Raw genomic sequence first — 23360 nt, forward strand, 5'->3', positions numbered from 1 at the left:
GCCAGACACAACAGCTAGTGTGTGCATTTACACAGCGACAAATGTGGTAGCATTAGGTGAGGCAATGCTGAGTTTAGACCTACAAGTAAACAACATGGAATGATCTTGCCCTCCCTATATCACTAAATGATTATTTTTCAACGACTGTACAAGATGCATGAAGCCACGCTAACCGAGCCTGTAGCGAGCTACAGAGGCTTCAGCAGTCAGATGGGTTAACGAGTCGACAATCCTTGCTGCCGGCAGAATCGAAACTTAAAAAGATCCGAGTTGGCATGGATCCGCCACTTGCCCGTCTGACCGCTGAATCGCGGGCTCTGGGTGACTCAGCGGTCAGACGGGCAAGTAGCGAATCCCTGCCAACTCGGATCTTTTTAAGTTTCGATTATGTCTCGTGACTTGACGAGCGAGCGCCCGGTCGCGGCAGCAAGGATTTTCGCTGTCGGGCCGTGAGTCACCCAGGTGGTACGAGTCAGCGGGGATTCGTCCCTCAATGTAAGTAACGGACGGATCGCAAGTCAGGACGGATCAGTAGGGGGCATGGCTCACTCACGGGCTCGTGACAAACGGGGCGGGAGTTAGGTTTTGATTCACTCAGTGTGTGACTGTGTGTGACTGAACACCATGCTAGAGAATGACTGTAGCCTAGTAGGCAACTAAAGAGGGATATATATTCCGGTTTCATCATTTCTCTCACGACTAAGGTGCAAGAGCGCTGTAACTGCCATTTGTTGACATAATGAAATGCTGCCCGGGTGACGTATTTATCCGGGTTGAAAACCGGATAACCCGGATTTTGTTACAGCTCTACTTCCAGGTCCTTCTTCCAGCTGCTGCATGATGAAATGTATTGGAGCTTTTTGAGCAGCCAAATTAAGTATCTAACTAAGAATCACTCCACGCCAAACCGAAAGTGCCTGAACAATGTAATTGTAATTCATTCCTGGATTAAAATAAAACTAAATTAGATCAGAATCGTCCATGTTTGCAAGCGGCTGACACCGAGTCAAACAGTCTCACTCATGAAATCGTGTAGTTCCCACGAATTAAACAAATCGTTACCACGCCTTATTTTTTTTCCACTCGTCACCAGACGGGCTCCGTAGCATTACACCCTGATCTCTTAGTCTTCTTTTTTTCTCTTCACCTCTATTCCTTAATCATCTTTTTCTCGTTTTTATTCTCTCTCTCTATTTCGTTTTTTTATTGGCGGTTGGCAAACAACTTATAGAAGCATTACCGCCACCGACTGGTAAGGAGTGTGGATCACATGACAATTATATATTATATATACCTATATTTATATTTATATATATATATATATATATATATATATATATATATATATATATATATATATATACACCCATACACTCATATATACACCCTTATATCTACATATGCCTACACTTTTACATAGTCCCTACTCATATACACTCATTTATATACTTTATATAAATTCTATTATACAACCTACACTGTTTTAAATAATAAAAAATAACCCGATATCCTCTGTTTCCTGATTCTTTTTGCAATAAATCTACTATGTCCAATTTCATTTTCATCCTACTAAGATTTCTAATTAAATTATTTCTCTGAGCCTGATAATTCCTACAATATAAAATAATAATATGTTCAATTGTCTCATCTTCCCCACACTCACATTTCCCTGACTGATGTTTTCCTATCATATATAGGTTTTTATTTAATCTTGTTAAGTCTTGTTATAATCGTCTCTTCTCTTAACTCTGACAATGTTTAAATCCAGGCTGAAAACAGTTCTATTTAGCCGTGCATATGACACCTGAAAGTATTTTATCTTCACTTTTTAATTAATAAATGATTATTTTAATGTTTTTTTAATTTTAATTTTAATTTAATTTAATTTTTTTTAATGATTTTATTGCCTTCTTGTGATTTTATGTAGCTGTGAAGCACTTTGAATTGCCCTGTGTATGAATTGTGATCTATAAATAAAATTGCCTTGCCTTACTTCTTTCTGATCTTCTCATTTTCCCTATTTTCCTTTTGTATTTTATACAACCAACGTCCTTTTGTTCCTCCCATAACTTTTGCCATCTCTCCTCGTTTTTACTGACCACTCTTCTCCCATAAAAACTATTCCCACCTCCACCTCCCTCCCCCAGCGCCCCCTCCCTCCTCCGGTGCTCCGCTCGGCTCTGACGCGCCGTGCGTAAAGCTCCTCACTCCGGTGTCTGTGTCCGGAGCGCACGGACGGAACGGAGCCCGACGGAGCGGAGAAACTCTGAGATTAAACCCGCTTCTTTCCAGTTTCGCTCATTTGTCAGTTTGCGATGACCTCTGCTTGGATGTCAGCGCGATTCAGAGGCGAAACGGAGTGTTTTTCAACTCAGATTTCAGTTATTTTTCTGAAATGAAATAGACTTTGAGCCAGAAGCGCAGAAACCGGAGGATCCAGAGGATGTGGATTTAAACTCGCGGAAATCACCTCAACACCTCACTCGTTTTTATTCTAATTTCCTCCCCCATTTCCTGTCGTCCTTTGTATTTAATGGCAGCGGAGCCCCGTGCGGCTGTCCGCGGGGCTTCAGTCCGCGTTGCGGGGGAACCAGAGCGCAGAGCGCCGGGATCTGCGAGCGCCGCCGGGACCCGAGCTCCGCGCTGATCGCCCGGAGAGACGCTGAGGTCAGTGTGTCAGTCTCCCCACACGCACGCGCTATCTGTCTCCCTCGCGCAGTTTGCACGAACACGCGCACACGCGTGCCACTAAGCATTTATGGAATTATTAATATATGTTATTTGAAATATTTTTAATATCACACCTCAAACTTTGATCAAATTAGATTCACATTTCTCTGTATATTTATGTTTTTCCTCCAAATTAACTCTCTATATCACTTTTAAAATGGAGAAATTATTAGAATTTGAATGAATTGCCACGAAGTCAACATAAAGACCGAAAAAAGTGAGATAAAGTTATTAATTTTTACTGTTTAAATATGGTGATATTGGTGCTGTTGCGCTGTATTTTTTTTTATCAAATTAGATTCACATTTCTCTGTATATTTATGTTTTTCCTCCAAATTAACTCTTTATATTACTTTTAAAATGGAGAAATTATTAGAATTTGAAAGAATTGCCGCCAAGTCAACATTAAGACCCAAAAAAGTGTGATAAAGTTATTCATTTTCGACTGTTTAAATATGGTTTTATTGGTGCTGTTGCGCTTTGTTTTTGAGCTTAACAACAAAAAGCCTGTTAGAAAGTCTGTTTTAGTGCAACATGTGACTGTGAGGATGCTTCGTGGTGAAACTGAGCAACAATCCAACTGGTTTTTGTTCAGTTTCACCGCACGCTGTAAACTTTACGCTCCAGTTTCTACGCTCTCTTACCATCAAGCTCCAAAGACAAACAAACGGGCCCGTCCGGGATGCTTCACCCTCAGTGCTGATATGCTGTTAAATGAGAGAGAAACAACAGCCCGTGATTGCCTGAGATGTTTGCCTCGGCTCTTATCCACCCGACGATAAGAAGAGGCTGCGGGTTTAATTACTAAACCACCACTTACAGCCCAAATCTCTCCTCCCGACTTCTTCCGTGTTGCTCTGCTCATTCACCCACAATCGCACGAGATGGATGCTCGGATTATAAAGGTTCAGTTTGTCTGTGGCTGCTGGATTCGGCCCCTTATCTGATGAACATCCTGGCATCACGGGCCTAATGAGGCGCGGCGTTTCCCTCCCAGCTCACAGCTGGTGCTAATAACACACTCGGGCCAAAGTTTAACATGTTGAGCTGTCAAACGGCGTCCTTTTTCTTTCAAGTCGCAGCTCAGAGAAGAGGCGACGTTACGAACGAGGTCACGTTTTTTCACACGTGGGAAAATCTGCTCTGGAAAATGATTGATTGGGTCTGCTGATATCTGCACACAAGTTTAAAGGGACAGTTCGCCTCTTTTGACATGAAGCTGTGTAACATCCCATATCAGCAGCATCATTTCTGAACATCTTCTTACCCCCTGCTGCGTCCTGTGAGCAGAGTTCCAGCCTCGTTTTGGTGTTGATGAAAGTAGTTGCAGTAGTAGCAGGGGGTAAGAAGATGTTCATAAATGATGCTGCTGATATGGGATGTCATACAGCTTCATGTCTAAAGAGGCGAACTGTCCCTTTAAAAACTCCAAAGAGCAACATGTACACCGTGCAGAAGTGAGCTCAGTTTGGCTTTAATATGTTTGTCCTGCAGCAGCCGGGGAGTTAATTATTAAAAAAATTTTATTAACTGTCGTCTCGATGGTTTTATGGTTGCAGATGCACCGGGAGGGCAGATGTTTTTTATTTCTCGGCTGGATTTACAGGCTTTGGACTAATTTCCGTGATCCACAGATTATTTGGATGATTGCAAAGTTCCCCCGTTGAGACCAAAATCCTTTAATTTTAGACGCTATTCGCTTGTTCTACAGCTGCGGTAACGTTTTCCCAAGCATACCTTCAGTATGTGTCACACAAACCAGCATCTGGACCAACAATCTGACTTTTTTCATTTAGTATTTTTTTACAGTCTTATCCTGTATGTCAACCGTTGTCCAATTAAATTGAGTTCATGGTCTAATCAGGCCACTGAAGCTGACCAATCAGAGCAGAGGGGCTTATTTAAATCTTTACTGGTGGTGCTGAAATGTGAGTGATGGAGTGGCAGTACACTGTTTGGTAGAGATCTCACAATAAATCCTTTAAGTTTTGTAGTTATGTGTCAGGACAAGTGTGGATAATGTTGCTTGAAGAGATTTTAAGAAGAGGAATGTTAATGAAAATGAATGCTCATTGAAAGAAGCCACATTTATAGGTTATAGGGGAAGTTTTTTTTGGTCCCTAAAAGCCTCCCGTACACTAGACCAACGTTTTAGGTCAGAATAAAGATTCTGCAAAGACTTTGGCTGTGTTCGAAACCGCATACTACATACTGCATACTTCCATACTACATACTACATACTGCATACTGCAGAAGCGTTTACCCACAATGCATTTCGCTCCTGCCCGAGCCGAAATCAGCCGGCCTGAAGCTGATTTCTCTTAAGCTCTAAACTCTGTAAACTTTAGCAACATTTGAAACATTTTCAGGTGAGAAAGTAGTCGTTTAGATCCCCAACGTGTTGAAAACCTGACAAAATACCGGCTATTTACAATTTTGTTCCCACGAATTCGGCGCTACTAAAGCTAGCCGCAGTTAGCTACGCACTTCCAGTTATTTTCACAAAATAAAATACCCGTTGCCTTTTATCATAGGGAAAGCCATTACGGTACAATTGGTGCTTTTGTTTTGAAAACAGGAAGTGAAACTACCCTCGTTGTAGCTAGCTTGAAACTGCCGCTTTGACAGGAAATGACGATCGATGACGTCACGTTACGTTGCATCTTGGGTAGTTTGTGTATGAGTAGTAACCTCATGATGCATACCCAACGTTTCGGGGAATCTAGTATGCATCCAGGAACTTCTCGCATACTCAAACTCGCATACCAACTCAAAAAGTTAGTATGAGTAGTAGGAGAAGTATGCGGTTTCGAACACAGCCTTTGAGTCACTAGATTTATCTAAGATTTGCCGTATATCACCTGACGGAAGTCGACCAATAAGCAGCTTTTATCCACAGCTACAAGTGCTGAAAAAAACGTCCCAACGCAGCACAGTAGTCAGTATAATTATTTAAGCGTTCGTGGGGCTTTTTGCTTGTTTGTGCAGCAAAAACTGTGAGATCCAAAACGACTACACGGCCGAATTACTTGTAATTAATTTGAAGTTTTAAGAATTGACTTAAAAAATAAAAACGTAACTTCTTGAAAACCTTTCTTCTACGTTTAAAGGCCGATTTATGCCCTACGGAACCGGACGAAATTCGTCTGTCCGGTCCATACGTTGCTCCCGGAGCTTCTGTTTATGCCTCCGTCCGTATTGCGCACGTCCGTAAGAAATCCTCTAGAGGGCGGTATATATTGAGTCATTGTCGGCCGCGGGTTTGAGAAACATGGCGTCAATAGAGGAAGTTGCAGTTCTCTATCTATTATGGCAGACCATCTCACATCTCACATCTCCTCTCCTCCATCACCGCCATTTTTTAATCTCCTACTCTTCGTTCTTCTTCCTCCTCCATAACTTCCGCAGCCAACACGGTCCTGACTCTCTACTGCCCCCACGAATTCCTCTGGTATTGCTCCGTTTTGCCCGGAGCTCACCGGACTAAGCTCTTGACCTACGGACAAACTGACGGATGAAACGACCCCCGGAACCGGGTGAAAGCGTCCGTTTCCGTAATAGGAGGGTTTCACGTGACGTCACAGTGCTGCATCGCGAACGCGCGTAATCCAGATGGATGTCAGGAAGTGAATTCTGCTCTCGTTGAAGAGATGCCTCGGATTTCGGCTTAGTGGTTTCATAACCGAGCTTGACCGTCGGAGCCCAGTCTACCGACTCAGTGTCACCCCAAGTGCTACGGACGCCTAAAAATTCACAATGAAGCCCATATTAGACTACCGGAAACTTAATAATCATTACTAAGTAAATGAGTATTTAACAACACCCCAATGCTATATAAACAGAGCCACAAAAACAAAGTTAGCAGTTAGCTAACATACCTCTGACGAAGTGGTCGCTGCAGACATGAGTAAACAGACTCTGCTCCTCCCGACTGCAGACGGAGGTTTAAAATCCATTTTTTACGGCGTTGTTCTGTTAGCTTTTTATATTTCTCACCTTTGTGTACGACCACCTTTGGTATTCTAAAAAAACTTTGTCCTTTTCACGGGTAGAACGGTTGGAGCAGCCGTAAACAGCACAAAACACGGGCATCTTGCTTGCAGTTCTATGGGCAGAATTCACTTCCTGACAACCATCTGAAAACCGCGCCCCCTTACGACCACGTGACTGAAACCAAGCTATTACCGTAGGGCATAAATGGGCCTTTAGTCGGGTTTTACTCTGTCAGCCCATTTAGATTTCCATAGCCAATAATAAGGGTTTGTACGTTCTGTCACAGTAACGTAAATGCAGTTGGATGCTCCTCCTTTTGTTCGGTCAAATTGAACCGTACGTTATTTATTTATTTGCCTCATCGCCATGGTTACTCCCGAACACAGCTTCCCCTGTTTCGAATTTCAAAGTGACAACAGCGCACGTATTGGTGTAAAACGCAGAATGGATCACTGAACGACACAACTTGCATGAAACGAGACTAAAGACATACGATGATTTTAAAGACCCCCAGATGTGAGGCTTCCTTGGAACAGCCTGGATTGAGTTTTATGACCACCTTACACCAAAAGCGCGAGATCACGGGAGCACGCGGCAACTCTTGTTGACTCTGTCGAAGCTTATTTTGAGTAAAGCATCAGCTTATGTTGCCACTTCTTCCATGAAAGTTTTAGAAAAAAACAGTTATTTGTAGGATTAACGGCCTCGGCTGTGCAGCGATTTCTTGTTCCTCAAACCAACGACGTGTTTTATTAAAATTTGCACCTGAGGGATTTCTTTATTTCTACATGTGAATAATACCTTTAATCCCAGCTGGATCGCCCTCCTGGGACTCCTCAGGGGAGGAAAAAAATTGCTCTGAGGCCACGACTGGCTGCTGTTACGGGTTGCATTATTTCCCCAGAGACCCAGAAACAAACCAGGGGTGCGGAGATGAAGTCATTCATCACTTTTAAATGATCCAGCAGTAGGGAATGAAATGCTAAAATTAATTTATAAGCCTCTCAGATGTTAATATCTGTTAGTTTCCAACGTCTGTAAGTATTGCAGTGTTTTAAATTACACTTCAGTCTTTTTATTTTCACTGATTAATTTAAAGAAATGTACGCCGTTTCTTTGCTTGTGACTGGGTTTCAGTTCCAGCTTATTGGCTTTTGGGGCTTAGTTTGTCAACATCGATGAAAATACCACAAAAAAGATCGACACGTTTAGATTCTTATCTAAATTAGATTCCTTCCACGAGAAGGATTAATGACTGAACCTATCTGATCTCGTTCAGTGGAGCAAATTTTTACTGATAAATCAGACGTCGCAGCAACGGTATTATTCGTGCTTAGCATTAATGTTGATCAGCAGGCTGTAAGTTCACGCATCAGCAGGAAGCATGATTATTTACTCTGAAAAGTAAATAATACTACGCTGTGATGAGCTGCGGTGGATTTACGGTTCATTTAAACCGTAAATGTAAGTAATATAAAACAGTCAGTAAACCAATAACAGCGGAATGCTGTAATTTACCTGCATAAAGACACAATTTTATGACAAAGCCATGGCACGATGGGGAATGTCGTTTTAATGGAGAGTTAATCGTATTATTTTAGATTTCTTTTGTTTGAAATGTGACAATTGTTAAGAAAAAACTAGGTCTGGGCAACGATTACAATTTTTTATCTAATTAATCACATGATTTCCCTGACTAATCGCAATTAATCGCTTTTGTACGCAAAATCCAAAAATGAATCCAAAAGTAGCGTATAGCTTTTAGCATTTAGCTTTATTTTAAATGTGCTGCCATATGAATGAAAGTGCCATAACATTTGTTGTGCAAACACACTTTTAACATCAGCATCTTTCTGTAGTTCTTATGTAGAAGCCTCGCTCCACTGTCTGTTTCCTTGAATGACTTGCTGCTATCAGTTGTGTGTTTTGCCTTTAAGTGATATTTTAGACTGGAACTACTACGCTGAGAAGACAATTCAACTTGGCAGTGTTTACAGATGACTTTGGTTCTGTCGACTCCGCCGTCTGGAAGAACTTTAACATGAAAATGGCCGAGTAAAAGTTCCGTACCCTTCTCCATGTTTGGTGGATCCGCCGATTACTTTCTTTTCCTGTTCCACAGCAGACAGCAACAGACTTTTACAAAATAAAAGCCTGTGAGCAGCAGACTTTTACAAAATAAAAGCCTGTGAGCGACAGACTGTTACAAAAGCCAAAATAAAAACCCGGTTTGAGTCCCGCATCGGACGGCCCTGTGCTGCATGTCGTTCCCCCTCTTTCTGCCCCCTGCTTCCTGTCTTCCTACTTTCCTATCCATTTGAGGCACAAAAGCCTCAAAAAATAATAAATTAAAAAAACCTGCGTTAATACGCGATAAGATATTTATCGGCGTTAAATAATTAACGAGTTAACGCAATAATAACGAGTTAACTCGCCCAGTCCTAGAAAAAACCCACAAAGCATATTAAAAGCCATGTTACAAGTACTGTGCTGTTATATAAAACCTAAATCTACATTTTAGATGTGCTGTAAACCAAAGTAACGTTAAAAGACTGTTAAAATAAGACGTTTGTATCACAAGGTGTGAAATCCGTGCTCTGGATGACGGCGGGAGCTGAGCGTGGGACTGGAAACTTCCCGTCCTCCCAACTCTGCTGTCAGCTTGGTTCCCTGCTGGGATGGAAAGTTTTCAGTCAGACACAGCTGAGCTATTCGGACGATGACTGGAGACTTCGGGATATTTCCGTTTTCCCAAAGTGAAAACTTCCAGGGTTTAGATTTATTGATGTTTTAAGTCTTCAGAAGGAAATCAGCAGGGCTAAACATCGGAAAGCTTTTGGCTCCTTTTGTCCGTTGGACTGAACTCGTTAGCAGCGACACATGCAGGTATTCAGCCTGGTAAAATGTGGAAAAAAGATGGAAATCTTTGGCTGTGTTCAACACCGCATACTACATACTACATACTTATCGAGACAGTATGCAGAGCGTTTACCCACAATGCATTTCGCTCCTGCCCAAGCCGAAATCAGCCGGCCTGAAGCTGATTTCTCTTAAGCTCTAAACTCTGTAAACTTTAGCAACATTTGAAACATTTTCAGGTGAGAAAGTAGTCGTTTAGATCCCCAACGTGTTGAAAATCTGACAAAATACCGGCTATTTACAATTTTGTTCCTACGAATTCGGCGCTACTAAAGCTAGCCGCAGTGAGCAACGCACTTCCTGTTATTTTCACAAAATAAAATACCCGTTGCCTTTTATCATAGGGAAAGCCATTAGGATACAATTGGTGCTTTTGTTTTGAAAACAGGAAGTAGAGCTACCCTCGTTTTAGCTAGCTTGAAACTGCCGTTTTGACAGGTAATGACGATCGGCGACGTCACGTTACGTTGCATCTTGGGTAGTTTGAGTATGAGTAGTAACCTCATGATGCATACCCAACATTTCGGAGAATCTAGTATGCATCCGGGAACTTCTCGCTTACTCAAACTCGCATACTAACTCAAAAAGTTAGTATGAGTAGTAGGAGAAGTATGCGGTTTGGAACACAGCCAGAGACTTTTTCTGTGTTCCCCAGCACAGCTGTTGTGTCCAGCATCTTGCTGCTGTGAAATTAGTTTTTTCGAAGGCTTTAGTTGTTTTGGATGACTCTAGTCTAAGCTTCAGCTTTATGCACCATCACAAATCCTTTCTTATTTTCTGTGAGAGGAAATGTGATGATTGCTGTCTGCTGCAGTCAAAGATGCAGATGGCTTAGAAGTACTTCACAAAACCCCATTTCAAGAGGAAATATCCCTTTAAGCAAGTCATTTTTTATGACACCTCTCTCATTTCAAACCTGACCAAAAGGATCAAATCATATCATTAATGACAGAAAACACTGGATACTGTTCATTCAAACCTGCTGGACAGTACTGTGCAAAAGTCTGCCAGGAAAACAGGAGAATTATGAGCTCATTTACCCAACTTCTGCATCTGAAGATGCTCAGGTACGAGGACTGGACTGAAGATGAGTGAAGAAGCAGAAAATGTCCAAAGAGAAACTCTGAGAGAGCTTCAGGAAGCTGCAGAACTGCTGATCAGGACACTTTAAAGGTCACAGGAAGGAAACAGGAAGGACTGAAGGTTGATCAGGAGTTTAACTCAGAACTGATGATCAGAAATTACTCCTAAACTTTTGGCTTTTTGCTTCTGACAGTTTTTACGCCACCAGTTGTGCTCCCCCGAGGAGGAATCCGGCAGACTTTGGTGACCCATGTAATTTTCCTCACGTCACTTTGATTTATGTGTTTTTCAGAATAATCCGTTAGCGTAGCTTCGGAAAGTGAAATGAAGTCTGAAGGCTTTTTAAAGGAGGCGTCCACCATTTTCAGCTGTTTGTGACTTTAATTTTTTTAAATTTTCACAAAGAAGGAAAAGAACTGATGAGGAATCCAGGTGTTTCACCACCGCGGATCCAACAGTTAAACCATCAGACGCTGTCAAAGAGCGCGGCCGGCGTCGCGCTGGCGTACGGGAGCGGCGTCCTCTCTCTGAGCAGACACCCGTGAGCGACGAGTGCATCTGTTCCCATGCTTACATAACGGGAAAACGCCCGCAGTGCTTCTGCTGTGCCGGGGTCTCGCCGCCTCTAACATCCCCCCCGACTGCGGGTGCACGCTGTCAGATACCAGCGCACACACACGTCTGCACACATCTGCACACTGGAAAAAATGCCCCTCCAAAAATAAGTAAAAAAACAACAAATACAAGACGTTTTTGCTTGAAATAAGCAAAAAATCTGCCAATGGAACTAGTGAAAATCGGCTTGTCAAGATTTCTTGAAATACACTGGAAAAAATCTAAGTCTTACCAAGTATATCTGTCTCATTTCTAGTCCAAATATCTCATTACACTTAATATAAGACACAACTGCCTAACAAGTACTATTTCAGCCAGATATAGGGACTTGTTTGAAGACAATACATCTGGAATATATTGTTAAATGAAAAAGTCTTGAAAACTTCTTATTTCGAGTCATATTTCACATGAAACAAGCTTTTTTTTTCATTTGAAGAGGTTTTTAAACTAATTTCAAGATCACTTTTATCTCAAAAGTCCTAAATATCACATCTTATTTCAAGAAATCTTGAAATAACTTCTTCAAATGAAAAAAAAAGCTTGTTTCATGTGAAATATGACTCAAAACAAGATGTTTCCAAGACTTTCATATAACAAGATATTCAAGATGTATTGTCTTCAAACCAGTCCCTATATCTGGCTGAAATAGTACTTGTTAGGCAGTTGTGTCTTATATTAAGTGTAATGAGATCTTTGGACTAGAAATGAGACAAATATACTTGGTAAGACTTTGATTTTTTCCAGTGTGTTACACTGGAATAAATGCCCCTCCAAAAATAAGTAAAAAAACAACAAATACAAGATGTTTTTGCTTGAAATAAGCAAAAAAAAAAATCTGCCAATGGAACCAGTGAAAATCGGCTTGTTCATATTTCTTGAAATAAGATGTGATATTTAGGACTTTTGAGTTAAAAGTGATCTTGAAATTAGCTTAAAAACCTCTTCAAATGAAAAAAAAAGCTTGTTTCATGTGAAATCCGACTCAAAACAATTTGTTTTCAAGACTTTTTCATTTAACAAGATATTCCAGATGTCCAGATTGTTAGGCAGTTGTGTCTTATATCAAGTGTAATGAGATACTCAATGAGACAAATATACTTGGTAAGATTTAGATTTTTTCCAGTGCACACATCTGCACGCCATCGGAAACGTGGAGTCCACGGCGCTCTACGTTTCCCATCACCGTCTCTCCTTTCTAATGAATGAAACAGGGCTACAGATGTCGGGCAGTTAAAGTTGCAGGAGGCGGTGTGAGCGGTTCATCACCAGCCGTGCACACGTGCACATGCACACGTGCACACGCACACACACACAAACAGAGCCAGGGTGATCTAATGATTACTGGCAGCTGAGCCTCAACATGCAGCGCTTCCCCTTGAGGCAGCAAACGTTCCACTTTGGCCCCGCCCCCCCATCGCATTTTAGCTCCTGTCAATCATCCCGACGGTCGGCCTCGCTCCCCCGCCACGTCCTCCCCCCACATGTGTGTCAAACAGGCTGACGGCGAAGTCATGTCCCCCCGTCGGCCTGTGAGGGAAGGAAGTGTCATCAAAGTGTGAGTGAATTAGGTCTGAACAAACCTTCCTCCTGTTCTTGGATGTTTTATCCGACGGGCTGATTTGTGCACCGGATATTCGTGTTGTTGGGCGTTTCAGCCTTCAGTTTCACTGCTGTAGCTAAAGTGGACGTGACGCCATCATTTCCATTCATTTCATTCACCGGATCAATACAACAGTGAAACTGTCCCTATTGTATCTGTAGGAGTTCTTCTTTCTTTCTTTCTTATTCTTTGCAAAAGGTGCTCAAAGAATCTAAACTTTATATTTTTGGGAGTCGCTCATTGACTCTGTAGCGCCCCCTACGATGCTTAAAAATGGTCCTCGCAATGGGGTTAGTTTCGTGTGGGACAACAAAATTCGGTACACTCATTCATCGTGCCCAGACGCACAAAAAAGTCTCAGGCAGCCATGGTCCCACGTCCACAGGAAGGCGGCCATTTTGGATGGAAAGTGCGTTTTGGTGCCATTTTTGCCTGATTCCACGCCTTGCATAAGATCGAACTCGTCCTACAGATTTAATGCTACAAGCTTCAAACTTGGCCAGGTTACTCTTAAGACATGGTGGGAAAAATTCATGGAGAAACTTTTTCAAAACTTAAAGGGCGTGGCCGTGGCGACGCCTCAAAGTTTGATGACTCGCCATCACTCGCCACAAAAAATGAAGTCGCCTATAACTCCCACATACATTATCCAATCTGTCCCAAACTCCATACGGTGAATGCTGGACCCAGCCTGAACGCGTACATATTATCATAGTGACATCCACCTATAGCGCCACCTGCTGGGGGTTGGAAACGTCTTTTTTTTCCCACACCTCGCATTTGATCAAAGTCCTCCTACATATTTAATGGAAACAGCTTCAAACTTTGCCAGGTTACTCTTAAGACATGGGGGGAAAAATCATGGAGAAACTTTTCCAAACGGCGGTGAAAATCGTGTGATGGCGTTTGTGATTTGAAAGCCTTATCATCATCGCAAGGTCATGAAACTTGGCACACACGTCCATCCTGTCGACCTCGTACGTATGGAAAGGGTATCGTGTGTGGGCGGAGCCAAATGGCTCCTCCTAGAAGTATAATTTCTTCAAAAACTTACTCAGGTAAATGTAACTCGTTACTAACCCGCCTCTGCCTACGAATAAATGTTGCTGGAAAGTAATTTCGTCTGTAAACAGCCCGAGCTGCACTTTAAAATGGGAGCGTTGTTGTTGTTGTAAAATGGCATTTCTGTCCAGGAAGCGACCACTGAAAATGTGCAAAGTCGGGACTTTTTTTTCTTTGCATATGTCGATGAGAACATTAGCATTTTTATTTGGCAGCGATGAAGACGTTTCTTTCCAGTAATGAAAATCTATCCGTGTCAGAGAGGCTTTGACATGTTCGACCTTTTTCGTGTAATCCAGTTTATGGGAGAGCACATTTGATTAAATACAGGATGCACAGATTTATTTGTGCTCGCTGACATGGTTTTGACTGTTTGTTGTGCTCGTTGGAGCATGTTGTCAGTCTGAGCGAGGGGGAAAGAGGCAGACGGGTTCATTAAGGTCTCATTTAATATGTCGACTATCACAAAGCACACAGTTTCCTCACGCTCTGCTGCCTCTGCTTGTTGACGGATACATTTAGCCTCGTCTTTTTCATTACTGTAATAATTAAGTCTTTGATTTCTGTTTTTTTTTGTATGAATGACGGAACCAGAGGCCTAAAAGAGGATCAGTAATCCTCCCAATTGAGTTTTTTCAACCAGAATAGGTTGAACATTCAGCTTCTCGTTCACGTGACTCATCATTTCAGCTCTAAAAATTCTGGTCATTGTGAGTGGAAGACCGCACCTCCTTCCCCTCTTTTTGGATTTTTACATTAATCCTCTCTCCCTCACTGGCGCTATCGGGGGAATTAATTAAAGCTGACTTTATCATTTAGGTTACAGCGATTTGGTTGGAACATCCAGCCATAAAATGCAGTGTTTGTCTCTTATCAACAGCCCATTAACAGACTCAAAGGGACTGTGAGCGCTCTATTAGCCACATGCACACTGGCCTTATCTTACGTATTAATAAGTCTACATGTATTGAGCCTATTTTCATGTGTGTGAATGTTACTTAGAGCACTTTTCTCATGATTACAGCGGATATTATTCCACTTTTTCTGTTTTTTTTCCTTCTTGGGTTGTGAGCTGGGTGATCAATCGATCAATCATAAACTCAATAATTTGTGGTTCGGAATAGATATATTTGGATATTTTTAGAAGAAGATCAATTTTATCTCTCAACTTACACCGCACGTTGGTACAAAAGCCGTCTTTTATTTGCCAAAATGATCAGTTTGATCAAAGTTTATGTTCACAAACGTTGAGATTATCTATTTTTTTTAATGGCATCCAATGTACCTTGTTAACTTTAAGAAAACTTTAACATTTTGACAAGATTTCCAAAAGTTGCAGCTTAAAAATGGTCAGAGATAAAGATAAACAGTAGATGGGGGGGGAAAATACTTAATGTAGAGAAAAAATACGGTGTAGATTCAGATACAAAATGAACACAAATGATCAAAATCAGACACAAAACTGTTTGGAAGAGTCCTAGTTTTAAGAGCTGAGGCTTAATCGCAGGGTGCTGGAGCATTTTTCTTCTATGGTTGTTGTTTTCTAAAGCAGAAAATAAACTTTAATGGTCATATATGCATACATTGAAGAACAGGGGACCAATGATTGAGCCTTGGGGAACACCAGACACAACGTTTCCCATAATTTCCTCTTTGTTTGTGTACTTGTAGCTATTTCAACATTTATAAAAACACAGCTCATTTGTACCTTTTAAGCTAAGCTAACCAATTCTCACAGGTTGATTTATTTTTGTATTCTCATCAGTATTTTTACAGATGAGTTGAACAGATGTTCCAGAACATGGATCAACTCCCTCTGGTCATATGGGAGACTTGTAGAGTTTCTTGATGCAAATAGACTTTGGCTGTGTTCGAAACCGCATACTTCTCCCACTACTCATACTAACTTTTTGAGTTAGTATGCGAGTTTGAGTAAGCGAGAAGTTCCCGGATGCATACTAGATTCTCCGAAATGTTGGGTATGCATCATGAGGTTACTACTCATACTCAAACTACCCAAGATGCAACATAACGTGACATCGCCGATCGTCATTTCCTGTCAAAACGGCAGTTTCAAGCTAGCTACAACGAGGGTAGGTTCACTTCCTGTTTTCAAAACAAAAGCACCAATTGTACCGTAATGGCTTTCCCTATGACAAAAGGCAACGGGTATTTTATTTTGTGAAAATAACCGGAAGTGCGTTGCTCACTGCGGCTAGCTTTAGTAGCGCCGAATTCGTGGGAACAAAATTGTAAATAGCCGATATTTTGTCAGGTTTTCAACACGTTGGGGATCTAAACGACTACTTTCTCACCTGAAAATGTTTCAAATGTTGCTAAAGTTTACAGAGTTTAGAGCTTAAGAGAAATCAGCTTCAGGCCGGCTGATTTCAGCTCGGGCAGGAGCGAAATGCATTGTGGGTAAACAGTCTGCATACTGTCTGATCGATGAGTATGCAGGATGTAGTATGGAAGTATGCAATAATTAGGTATGGAAGTATGTAGTATGGAAGTATGTAGTATGGAAGTGTGGAAGTATGTAGTATGGAAGTATGTAGTATAGAAGTATGCAAGTATGTAGTATGGAAGTGTGGAAGTATGCAGTATGGAAGTATGTAGTATGGAAGTATGTAGTATAGCGGTATGTAGTATGGAAGAATGTAGTATGGAAGTGTGGAAGTATGTAGTATGGAAGTATGTAGTATGGAAGTATGTAGTATAGCGGTATGTAGTATGGAAGAATGTAGTATGGAAGTGTGGAAGTATGTAGTATGGAAGTATGCAGTATGGAAGTATGTAGTATGGAAGTATGTAGTATAGCGGTATGCAGTATGGAACTATGTAGTATGTAGTATAGCAGTATGGAAGTATGTAGTATGGAAGTATGTAGTATGGAACTATGTAGTATGTAGTATAGCAGTATGCAGTATGGAAGTATGTAGTATGGAACTATGTAGTATAGCAGTATGCAGTATGGAAGTATGTAGTATGGAAGTATGTAGTATGTACTATGTAGTATGTAGTATAGTATGGAAGTAAGAAGGGCCTTTGATATGCAAATCGTCGGTGTTCCCTTTAATCTTACCTTAGCAACCCTTCAAAGATATAATCCAAAAGTCTAACACCACTCAGCCTCATTGGTGTTAAAGGCTTTTAGCTGACATTAATCTGTCTCTCCGCTGGGTTTGAAGGCCGTCCCCTGGTGGGAAGTGTTGACGTTTGCATCCTGCAGCGTGACACGACGCTCCCGCCCCCTTGGTGTAATTTCCCTTCAGTCCATCGCGGCTCCGCTACGTCTCAGCGGCACAAACTAGCAGCCAGGTGGCCTGCAGGTGTGGCGTTCACCGGCAGCTGCAGAGCTCTAATCTCCTCACACGTCATCTGCTGTCGCTTTTTATTTCATTCAGTCTTCAGATATTTTTCTCCCACCTGCTCACCATCTCCTGTGATTATCCCCCGTTTAACGTTTTGTTTCTCCGCTCCCTTTACATCGTTTACTTCCCTTTATGTTCTCCAATTCATTCCTATTTATAGTTTGTATTCGTTACATTAACTGAGTTTCACACCTTTTCTGCTTCACTCTGTAAAACCTCCTGCATGTCGTACCATTCCTGCTGGTTCAGTTACATTTTATTCCTACATGAAATTGCCATTTCTTACCTTCTGTGTATAATTTTCTGAGGGTCATTTTGTATTTCGGGCTGCACTAATCAAATTTTAATCTTGAGCTCAGTTTGAACTTCCTCCAGTGTCAGAAGGTCGAGGTCAGGCTTCATTATTTGCTGGATTCAACCACAAAAACAGCTGTTTGGTTTCCTCCAAACGTGCTGCTGTGCATTATGAGCAAACATCTCCACTTTGCTCTGCTCTGTCCAAAGGACATTGTTCCAGAAGTCTTTGTGGTTTGTTCAGATGCAGCTTTGCAAACCTAAGCTGTGCTGCCATGTTCTTTTTAGAGAGAAGAGGCTTTCTCCTGCAGCCCTTCCACACAAGCCACACCTGTTCAGTCTGTTTCTAACTGTGCTGTCATGGCTAGCTTTAGTAGCACCGAATTCGTGGGAACAAAATTGTAAACAGCCGGTATTTTGTCAGGTTTTCAACACGTTGGGGATCTAAACGACTACTTTCTCGTCTGAAAATGTTTCAAATGTTGCTAAAGTTTACAGAGTTTAGAGCTTAAGAGAAATCAGCTTCAGGCCGGCTGATGTCGGCTCGGGCAGGAGCGAGATGCATTGTGGGTAAACGCTCTGCATACTGTCTGATCGATGAATATGCAGAATGTAGTATGGAAGTATGTAGTATGTAGGTATGGAAGTATGTAGTATGGAAGTATGTAGTATGGAAGTGTGGAAGTACGTAGTATGGAAGTATGTAGTATAGAAGTACGCAAGTATGTAGTATGGGTAAACGCTCTGCATACTGTCTGATTGATGAATATGCAGAATGTAGTATGCAGTTTCGAACACAGCCTTTGTGAAGTTCACGGAGCTAACCGGCGCTACTTCCTGTTTTACTTATACGTATGCTCTGCATACTGTCTGATCGATTAGTATGTAGTATAAAGTATGTAGTATATAGTATGCAGTATGCAGTATATAGTATGCAGTATGCAAGTATGTAGTATGTAGTATGCAGTATATAGTATATAGTATGTAGTATGCAGTATGCAGTATATAGTATATAGTATGTAGTATGCAGTATGCAGTATATAGTATGTAGTATATAGTATATAGTATGTAGTATGCAGTATGCAGTATATAGTATGTAGTATATAGTATATAGTATGTAGTATATAGTATGTAGTATGCAGTATGCAGTATATAGTATGTAGTATGCAGTATGCAGTATATAGTATGTAGTATATAGTATATAGTATGCAGTATATAGTATGTAGTATATAGTATGCAGTATATAGTATGTAGTATATAGTATGCAGTGTATAGTATGTAGTATATAGTATATATTATGCAGTATATAGTATGTAGTATATAGTATATAGTATGTAGTATGTAGTATATAGTATATATTATGCAGTATATAGTATGTAGTATATAGTATATATTATGCAGTATATAGTATGTAGTATATAGTATATAGTATGCAGTGTATAGTATGTAGTATATAGTATATATTATGCAGTATATAGTATGTAGTATATAGTATATAGTATGCAGTATATAGTATGTAGTATGCAGTATATAGTATGTAGTATATAGTATATAGTATATAGTATGCAGTATATAGTATGTAGTATGTAGTATGCAGTATATAGTATGTAGTATATAGTATATAGTATATATTATGCAGTATATAGTATGTAGTATATAGTATATAGTATGTAGTATGTAGTATATAGTATATATTATGCAGTATATAGTATGTAGTATATAGTATATATTATGCAGTATATAGTATGTAGTATATAGTATATAGTATGCAGTGTATAGTATGTAGTATATAGTATATATTATGCAGTATATAGTATGTAGTATATAGTATATAGTATGCAGTATATAGTATGTAGTATGCAGTATATAGTATGTAGTATATAGTATATAGTATATAGTATGCAGTATATAGTATATAGTATGTAGTATGCAGTATATAGTATATAGTATGCAGTATATAGTATGTAGTATATAGTATGCAGTATGCAGTATATAGTATATAGTATGCAGTATATAGTATGTAGTATATAGTATATAGTATGCAGTATGTAGTATGCAGTATATAGTATGTAGTATATAGTATATAGTATGCATTATATAGTATGTAGTATATAGTATGCAGTATATAGTATATAGTATGCAGTATGCAAGTATGCAGTATGTAGTATGCAGTATGCAGTATATAGTATATAGTATGCAGTATGTAGTATGCAGTATATAGTATGTAGTATATAGTATGCAGTATATAGTATGTAGTATATAGTATATAGTATGCAGTATGCAAGTATGCAGTATATAGTATGTAGTATATAGTATATAGTATGCAGTATGTAGTATGCAGTATGTAGTATGCAGTATGCAAGTATGCAGTATATAGTATGTAGTATATAGTATATAGTATGTAGTATATAGTATGCAGTATATAGTATGTAGTATGTAGTATATAGTATGCAGTATGTAGTATGCAGTATGCAGTATGCAGTATATAGTATATAGTATGCAGTATGCAGTATGTAGTATGCAGTATGTAGTATGGAAGTATGCAGTATGTAGTGTGCAGTATGCAGTATATAGTATATAGTATGCAGTATGTAGTATGCAGTATGTAGTATGCAGTATGTAGTATGGAAGTATGCGGTTTCGAACACAGCCGTAGTGTCCATGGCAGCGGTAATGCAGAGAAATGAAAAACGACACAAAAAAACATCCAAAGGATTTCTGAGGCCACCAGAGAGAAATGTTGAATTCCTTCATCGTACTGCTTCAGTGTTTGGTCTCAGTTTTGTTCAATAAATAAAGATTCAGCGTTCATCTGAGGTTGCATTTACCTGTTGAGGACCAGAGAGTTTTTTTGTTTAAGCTCAGAGTTAAGAAGCTTCTTCACTTGTTTATCCAGTGGAAACTGGCAACACATTAATTTTTCATCAGTTTTCTGACTCTTAAATCTCTGATTCTGACACCGACTTCAAGCCGGTATATAATTCTTCTCCAAACTTGGGTTTGCTTACTCTCAGTTGGACCTTCAATGCGGCTGCTGTTCATCAGGTGTCAAAGAGACTTGGAGGAAGTTATGGGCGTCAATTGGGTATGGCAGCTGCCAAACCTTGGCTCGAGGGGAAAATGGAAGTGTTCGTTTTACTTTTTTAGAAAAAAACTGAATGTATGGAATTACTCTGTGTCAATTTGTATTGATTATTCTATTATTTAATGCATATAAATTAACTACAATGGAAATTCTGAACAACACAATCAATGTATCTAAGTATCATCTTCCCCAACACTTGTATCACCTTTTGAAATGTGGTATCTCCTAGCCGATGTTATCTCAAAGCTGATGTTATTAGCGGGATTTGTTGTTTGCTAATTAATGTAAAATATGAAAAGGAAGCAGAAAACTTTAGATTTATTTATCACCAAAAAAAGAGTCCAATGTTGCCCCAGCGGCGGAGGAAGGAGGACCAGGTGGGGAAGGCGGGATTCAGGCTGTTAACGAGGCTGTCCACTTCAGCACCTCCGCCGCTAATGCTAATGCTAATACTAATGCTAATGCTAATGCTAATGCTAATGCTAATACTAATGCTAATGCTAGCAGGGAGACGAAGACGAGTCCATTGTTATGTTAGCGGCTATGTCAATTTAATATAATCGACGCCTTATTTTATTTATTTGCTAAATATTTTATTTTATTTTATTTTTTTTATATATTTTTTATTTTATTTTTATTTTTCATTATTTATTTTTTGTCACCCCCTTCTGTGTTTTATTTTCTTTATGATTCCATTTTCTTGTTCTTCTTTTAATGGGCCGCTCTTCCTTCGGGGATAAATAAAGTTTTTTCTGATTCTGATGTGAGTGAGACTGCATTTACACACAGATCAGCTACATAGCAGACTTTTGTGGTGATTATTTGCATGTATATTTATTGATTCATTGATACCGTAGTCATGTGACTACAGTGAGCTTGCCCTACCTTAGCTTTGGCTGAATTGACGCCGCTGGAGGAAGGCAGTGAATCTGACTGCTGTTCACCTTCTGGGAAAGTCTGTCCCAGAGGCCTTTGTCACATATTCTTACTACATAACAGGAAGTGTGGAAGCGTGGGGATTTCTTTACTTTAAAGGTTGAAAAGGCTTCTCTTTTCCTACGCTTATCAAAAAAAATACCAGAGATCTCATTGTCAGTTCAGCGCTTTTTGTCTTTACGGGCTTCCACGAACACACAGACGTTCATCCTCTCTCCGTCTGCAGACTTGTCTTCCCTCTAATGCTTTCTTTCACCATCCGCTGGTTTATTCATCATCCCATTTCCTCACTTGTCTGTGACTTGCAGCACCTCTATTTCTGTCCTCATCCCAGCGAGCGCGAGCAGAAAGCGACCTAACTGAGGGGTTTTGAAGGCATTTAAAACACTCGATTCACTCCTTTTGCAGCCCATTGATTGCGCTCCATTGAAAAGTTTTCAACTTTATATAAAACAATGAATACTTGGCACGATGTTTGGGCTGATTTGAACCCCTTAGAAATCATTAAATGTGATTTAAAGCAACTCTAGATAAGATTGTGAACCTTAAAACGATGTGTTTATGACTCATTTTGAAGTGCATTGACTTGTTATACACTGTTTGATCAAACTGATCATTTTGACAAATAAAAGACGGCTTTTGTACAGACGTGCGGTGGAAGTTAAGAGATAAAATTGATCTTCTTCTAAAAATATCCAAATCTATCTATTCCAAACCACGAATTATTGAGTGTATGATTGATCGATTGATCACCCAGCTCACAACCCAAGAAGGAAAAAAACAGAAAAAGTGGTTTAAAATCATTAATGTGATTTACAGAAACTCTAGATAAAATTTTGAACCTTAAAACGATGTGTTTATGGCTCATGCGTTGACGTTTATACACCTTCTGCGCCCTGAAACTGTTCGTGGGCTGAGATTCCGCAGTTCATAACTTTTTTGTTTTTTACGGTCGCTTCACATTTTGGTGAACTTTTGTGGTGTCTTTGTGGCTTCATCACCATGACAACAAACTCGTGTATGGCTGTACATGTGCAGGGCTCAGAGAGATTTGTTTTTCATGACAGTAGTGTTACATCCTACAACTGTAGGGGGAGCTAAAGAGCAATATGTTGGCCAAATTCTCTGGTGCTCCTTTAATCGCAGCTTAAATTGACACTAAACAGCAACTGTTTGAATACGCTGCACTTCAGACCTGGTTTTTCCTCACCTTTGTTGCTGAATAATGCTGAATTCAGTGTAACTCAGAAGTTGGGAGCTGGGAAACAGAAACCGATTGCCGACAAAGCTCGATTCAGAGGCAGATAATGTAGCTAATTAACTAGCTAACATTGGCTAGCCATCCTCCAAATGTACTTCTGTTCTCTAGAATGACTACTTTTACTTGAATACTATCATAAAATTTAGTTTGCAGTACACCATTGCTTACAAGCTGTTCAAAATGACGACATATTTCAAACCGGCCTCCTGGTTTTCTCATGTTTTCACCGACTGTATCCACAGGTATGTGTCAGGCTAATGGCTCAACGTTAAAAACGCAGATTTCTAAGCCTTCTGTCCGTCCTCTGCCTTCATTTTTGTGCATATTTTGGTACGTTTTTAAGAGAAATTGCGCGTGCGTACTAGGGCTGAGCAATTTTACCGATACTGCGATATATATTGATATTTC

At 40.1% G+C, this 23360-nt stretch overlaps 1 protein-coding gene across 1 annotated transcript in view; it reads left to right on the plus strand.

The window, feature by feature from the left end:
- Positions 1–2223: 2223 nt before the first annotated feature.
- npy2rl (neuropeptide Y receptor Y2, like) overlaps positions 2224–23360 on the plus strand; it is an 88227-nt gene continuing 67090 nt past the window's right edge. The window contains exon 1 of the mRNA XM_075450945.1: positions 2224–2667. The gene's annotated coding sequence lies outside the window, so the exon portion shown is untranslated. The remainder of the gene's footprint in view (positions 2668–23360) is intronic.

Source organism: Odontesthes bonariensis, chromosome 19 (genome assembly GCF_027942865.1).
Source record: "Odontesthes bonariensis isolate fOdoBon6 chromosome 19, fOdoBon6.hap1, whole genome shotgun sequence".
Lineage (NCBI taxonomy): Eukaryota > Metazoa > Chordata > Actinopteri > Atheriniformes > Atherinopsidae > Odontesthes > Odontesthes bonariensis.